Here is a 6,313-nt window from a genome sequence, read left to right on the forward strand (position 1 = left end):
CAATTAATAAGTTTTTGTGGGGGAAGTTTAGACAAGGTAACAGGAGACCTGAAACAGTCTGCTAGTTCCTCCTCTTTCTGTTCTCTGAATTAAACTCCTGTGCTGTCAAAGGACCTAAATTCTAATGCTGGCTTTGCAGCTGCCTGCTGTGTGATCCTGAGCAAGTCACTTAACTTCTCACTGTGCCTCCATTTCCTCATCTGTGCAGAGGAGATCCATTACCTATTCTCATGCTTACTTAGACTGTGAGCCCCTTGAGAGACTGGATTGAATTTGACCTGATTATCTTATATCTACTTGAACATATGGATAGTGCACACATAGCACATAGTAAACAGTGAAATAATTAATGAGTAGTATCATTATGGATGTGTGAATATTGACCCCTCTTCAAAAATGAATTCCAGAACTTTCCATGCTTTCCAATAGCTATTTTCAGCACCGCACAAAACTCTGCTGCTTCAGCGTCCCTGGCACTGCCTTGGAGTCGACTCTTAAATCTCCTTCAAGATATTATTACAAGCACATTTCCCCCAAATCGCTTAGTCAATCATATTCACTGAGCACTCACTGTGTGCAGAGCACTGTCCCAAGCACTTGGGAGAGTACAATATAACAGACACATTCCCTGCCCACGAGCTTACCATCTAGAAGGGGAGATGGACGTTAATATATAATTACAGCTAGGTACATAACCTAATACGGAGTTTAAATAATAACACTAATCAATACTTCTAAATATTTTCCCCATCTGTAGCAGTTTATTAATTACTTGGCAACAGCAATTTGTTCAAAAAATTAAATTTCTAGAACAGCAACAATAGGAGTAATAATAGTGGCACTTGGTAAGTGTTAGAGCTAGGGCAAAGAGATTGGGAAAGCACAGTAGAGTTGGAAGACATGAATCCTACCCAGGAGGCCATAACACATTTCACTAGAGAGTGAAGATTCAAGGGCATTGTAAGAGCAATTCAAAATTCATTCAATAGTATTTATTGAGTGCTTACTATGTGCAGAGCACTGTACTAAGCGCTTGGAATGTACAAATCGGCAACAGATAGAGACAGCCCCTGCCCATTAACGGGCTACAGTCAAAATGGTACCCTGGGAAATATACGTGTCTCCAAAACTCCGGTCTGTCTACCCCATTTAGACTGCGAGCTTGTTGCTGGGCAGGGATTATTAATAATACTACTACTAATAATAATAATGGTATTTGTTAAATGCTTACTGTTTGGCAAGCACTGTTCTAAAGCTCTGTAGTAGATACAAGGTAATCCCACGTGGGGCTCACAATAGTAATCCCCATTTTACAGGTGAGGTAACTGAGGTTCAGAGAAGTTAAGTGGCTTGCCCAAAGTAACTCAGCTGATAAGTGGCAGAGCCAGGATTAGAACTCACGACCTCTGACTCCCAAGCCCATGCTCCTTCCACTAAGCCACGCTGTTTCTGTTGCTGAATTGTACATTCCAAGCACTTAGTACAGTGCTCTGCACATTCTACTGCACATACTCAATAAATATGATTGAATGAATGAATGGATGAGGAGAGGGTAATGTGGTACAATATATGATGAGGATGAAATGACTACCCTCTCAGGGTCGTATCTGAAGGGTTTCCGGAATCCTACCAGTCTCAGCTATGGGAGGGAGAGTCAAGCAGAGTCACACCCCTTCCATTCCTAGCTTGGGCAGTGGCTAGTGAGTGGAAGGCAATCTGCTAGATAGTGCTTGGTACATAGTAAGCACTTACCAAATACCAACATTATTATTATTATTATTATAATAATACCAACATACCAACACCAACATTTGGTATAATAATACCAAATACCAACATTATTATTATTATTATTATTATTATTTGTAATAATAATAATGATGGTATTTGGTAAGCGCTTACTATGTGCCGAGCACTGTTCTAAGCGCTGGGGTAGACATAGGGGAATCAGGTTGTCCCACGTGGGGCTCACAGTCTTAATCCCCATTTTACAGATGAGGGAACTGAGGCACAGAGAAGTTAAGTGACTTGCCCACAGTCACACAGCCGACAAGTGGCAGAGCTGGGATTCGAACTCATGAGCCCTGACTCCAAAGCCCGTGCTCTTTCCACTGAGCCACGCTGCTTCTCAAAACTCAAATCAAATCAAAACAAATCAAAACTCACCCATGCTGGGCAGCAGTGGCATGGGAGAGAGTCGAAGGTAGAGACTCAAGTTTACTGCGTGGAAGGCAGCAATGGTAAACCACTTCCAGATTTTTATCAAGAAAACTCTGTAGATCCACTATCAGAACGATTGCAGATGGAGAGCGGGGCGTTCTAGAAGAGATGTGTCTGTGGTGTCTCTGTGGGTTGGAAACAACTCAGTGGCATAAGGCAAGATGAAATGACTACTTCATTCTAGTCAGAGACTGATTGAAGTTTTCATGGGAAGGTCTGTGGACAACTTATTCCCTGAAAATAAAGAAGTTTTCAACGTAATTTGCTTTAAATCAGGGATTAAACTGGGGACTGCCAACATAGAACCTAAGTTACTGCAACTTTTTTTTTTTAATAGCTATATAATTTTATCTCCACTGGCATTTCAGGTTGACTTTTAATGTGTTTGAGAATTAACCATTATGAATCTAATAGCATATTTCAGGCACTATGTAACTGGGCTTTAGTGTTAGAATCCAAGAGGGTTAATTTTATGCAATTCTCGGCAATTGGCTTCCTTTTGTGTGGAACAAAAAAAAAAAAATGTTAGAAATTGGATACAAGTGGAAGCAAGAGAGAAAAATGTTGAGACTTTGCCTTTTAAACCACATCCTGCAGTTTGAAAATAAAGCTTCTTATTTTTAGAATATCAGTAGGATTGTTCAGGCACTGACCCTGCAGTTTCAATAGCAGCCTAGTGCTTTAAAACCCTGACCTTGAAAAGAAAACGTTTACATTGTAAATGTTCTGGTAGTATGAAGACTATTCTGTGACTGAGTATCCAACTGCGGCAAAAAGTTCAGAAGCGCCTTTTCCTTTATTCTGAAAAACCTAATCCATGGGGCTTTTAGAGTGACAAAATCAAACCCTTGACAGTAATTGGGCATGGGTTCTAGCAGAGAACTTTCACAAAATCTCAAATTTCATACAACCAATCAAATTCTGTGGCTTACTTTCCGCTGTGCATGAGAAGACAGAGCGGCTAATGAAGTTTGGAGGGGGAAAAAAAGTCAGAAGATTCTGGGTGTTACTGAGCTAGTGCAAGAACAGAATGCTTTAAAATGTTCCTTTGAACCCAATGCACAATCTCACGGTCCATGACCGTAGCACTTCAGATGTCCAAAGTCTAACCTCCAGTTCAGGAAATGATATGCAGTAAACTATCCAGACTTTGGTTTTAGTTTTGGTCATTCTTTTTTCCGTGACAATGACCTCATAAATGGACTGATTCATTGTCCTTTTTGAAATGGGAGGCAGCTCTCCCTATTTCAGAATTAAATATCAATTATAATGTGATTTCTGAAAAATAGATACATCGCTTTAATATTTAAAATGTAAAAGTACCTTCCAGATAAGAATTTTGATTTGGCAGGGTGGGTGTGCTTATCATTCTCTTCCAAGATTCTTTCATTCTCTTTTCACTGTTTCCAACAATACTGACCTTTAAATTTAGACCCAGTAAACACCTAAAAATGTGTGCATGTGTGTGGGGGTGGGAGTGGGGGAGTGTGGCCTGATACACATACGAGCTTATATTGTTGTTTTGCAATTTTTTTAAAAAAAAAAGGTTCCAAGATGAACAAATTTTGGGGACAAGGTGGAACTAGTGCATTTGGGATAATAGAGAGTCTCCGGTAGAGAACAATGGATGAGCCTTTATCCTGATACTTCACAGTCAGAAAACTGATGGAAGCAACTGATTCTAGGGTTATTGGATTTTCCAGCACAACTCACCTTCCTGTCCATATCAACTGTGACCCCACTGAGGTGAGCAGGGCTATGAGCAAGTATAGGGTAGGGGTGCAGCACATTGTGCAATACCTGCAATAGCTTTAAAAAAATGCAAGGTCCAATATTCAGCCCAGTGTCCACAGCACAATGCCAACTCTGTACTGAAGTGGCACAACTCAGGATACAGTAGCCTTGAAAGCCATTTTGGTCTTCTCCATTCTTGTTAGCCAAGCTGTTTCTTCAGTCAAAATCCTTCACCACCAGTGAGAAGCAGCATGGTCAAGTGGAAAGAGCACAGGCCTGGGAGTCAGAAAACCTGTGTTCTAATCCTTTCGCCACCACCTGTGTTCTAATCTCTGCTGGGTGACCTTAGGCAAGTCCTTTAACTTATATGGACCTGTTTCCTCATCCCTAAAATGGAGATTCAATACCAGTTCCCTCTCCTACTTAGACCATGGTACCTGTTGATCTTGTATCTACCCCAATGCTTAGCACATAATAAGTGTTTAACAAATACCACAGTTATTAACGACACAGGCCCAGGAGGCATTCCCCTCCTTAAAGGTCAGGACTAGAACCTTGGTCTCTCGCCACCTGCAGCCATGTTCTTCCACTAAACAAACAGAGTTCAGAAAACGTGTTCAGTTTGCTGAAAAACTGATCACCTTGGGACCTTCTTTACAATCAGTGTAGCTGATAATGAGAAGTTGGTAGGTTGTCAGTGGGACTTATGTCAGCATTTTCACAAAGGTGGGTTGCTTGAAGATAATTTCAGGGTCCCACTTTTTCTTTCAGAAAGACAAACAAAACAAACCAGCATTGTGCTCATTTTCTATAGCCCAGTTCAAGTGGGAGTTTGGGTTTGAGTACAGATTGTAGAATTGGCCTGAAGCATTATTTTTCCCTTTCAAGATAGACTGACCGTTGATATCTTCAGCGAATTGCGGAATTATTGATTTTCCCAGTTAATGTGGAGAGCATACGGCTCCCAGGCAGACTGGCTCTTCCCCACTGCACAGGAGATTGGCCTCTCTCTTCTCTGCCTTGGGTTCGTTAGCTGGATGGTCTCTTACTGCAGACTGTTGGCATCGGGGGAGGGGGCTAGTGGACTGAGGGGCAGCAGCTTTAGAAAGGGGGTCACAATGAAGTTTCTTTAGGGCAGGTTCAGTGGGAGCTTGGAGCCAGGAAGAAATAGGCCAGGAGAAGAAGGGAAAAATAAGAATCTGGCTGGCTTACCTCATCGGCATCAGTTTTTACTGCAGTAAGACAAAGGTGTTTTAGTCACGTTACTTCTTCTTATAAAACCTCATCCAATTTATGACGGGAGCTCAGTTGGAAAGTATAGGAATTTGGTGTATGATTGGTAGAGCAGAAGTTCTCAAAAGACAAAACACACCATGTGTCCTAGTTCTTTCCAAGGGGATGTATGGAGTCTATTCCCTATAGTATGTTTTCTTCACAATCCAGAAAGTGTGATCCTCACAACGATTTTACAGTTTAATCCTGACCTTATTCCCTCTGTGAAGCTGGACAAACATGTGTCAGTAGTTCAACACAAACTTGGTCATCATTATTATTATTGCATTTGTTAAATCCTTACTATGGGTTAAGCACTCTTCTAAGCACTGGAGTAGATACAAGTCAATCAGGTTGGACAGAGTCCTTGCCGCCCATGGGGTTCACAGTTCAAGTAGGAAGCACTTAACTAGTACAATAATAATAATAATAATAATAATAATAATAATAATAATAATCTGACCTAAGATTAAGGATGTGCAGAAAACTGACATTATTTTAGACTTTCTCTGAATTATTTTTTCTGATAATGCAACCTAGTTTCGACTAAGTTCTGGGCATTTGGAAACCAAGGTTCAGATCTTTGTAACCTGCAAATAGGACATGTGAAAATTTTCAGAGGCTTAAGTAATACATTTTCTCAGATTCCTGGCCTAAACTAAAAATAATAATAATAATAGCTAAACATTTACTCTATACCAACTGCGGCTTTAATCATGGTGGCAGATACAAAATAAGCCTATTGGACACAAACCCAATCCTATATAGGGCTCTGAGTCTAAGAGGGAGAGAGAAGAGGTATTTAATCCCCTTTTTACCAATGATGTAACTAGGCATTTTCCCAAGGTCACAAAGCAGGAAAGTGGTGGAGCCAAGATTAGAAACCAGGTCCTTTCCCAGTCAATCATATTCACTGACCTCTTACTGTGTGCAGAACACTGTGCTAGGCACTTGAGAGAGTGCAGTATAATAATAATAATGATAATGTTGGTATTTGTTAAGCGCTTACTATGTGCAGAGCACTGTTCTAAGCAGTGGGGTAGACATAGGGGAATCAGGTTTTCCCACATGGGGCTCACAGTCTTAA

At 40.8% G+C, this 6,313-nt stretch overlaps 1 non-coding gene across 1 annotated transcript; it reads left to right on the forward strand.

The window, feature by feature from the left end:
• Nucleotides 1-1,589: 1,589 nt before the first annotated feature.
• LOC114811676 lies at nucleotides 1,590-1,727 on the forward strand. The gene has a single exon (XR_003759372.1). It is a non-coding gene; the product is annotated as a small nucleolar RNA SNORA7 (small nucleolar RNA).
• The last annotated feature ends 4,586 nt before the right edge of the window (nucleotides 1,728-6,313 follow it).

The sequence above is a fragment of the Ornithorhynchus anatinus genome, chromosome 4 (assembly GCF_004115215.2).
Source record: "Ornithorhynchus anatinus isolate Pmale09 chromosome 4, mOrnAna1.pri.v4, whole genome shotgun sequence".
Classification (NCBI taxonomy): Eukaryota; Metazoa; Chordata; class Mammalia; order Monotremata; family Ornithorhynchidae; genus Ornithorhynchus; species Ornithorhynchus anatinus.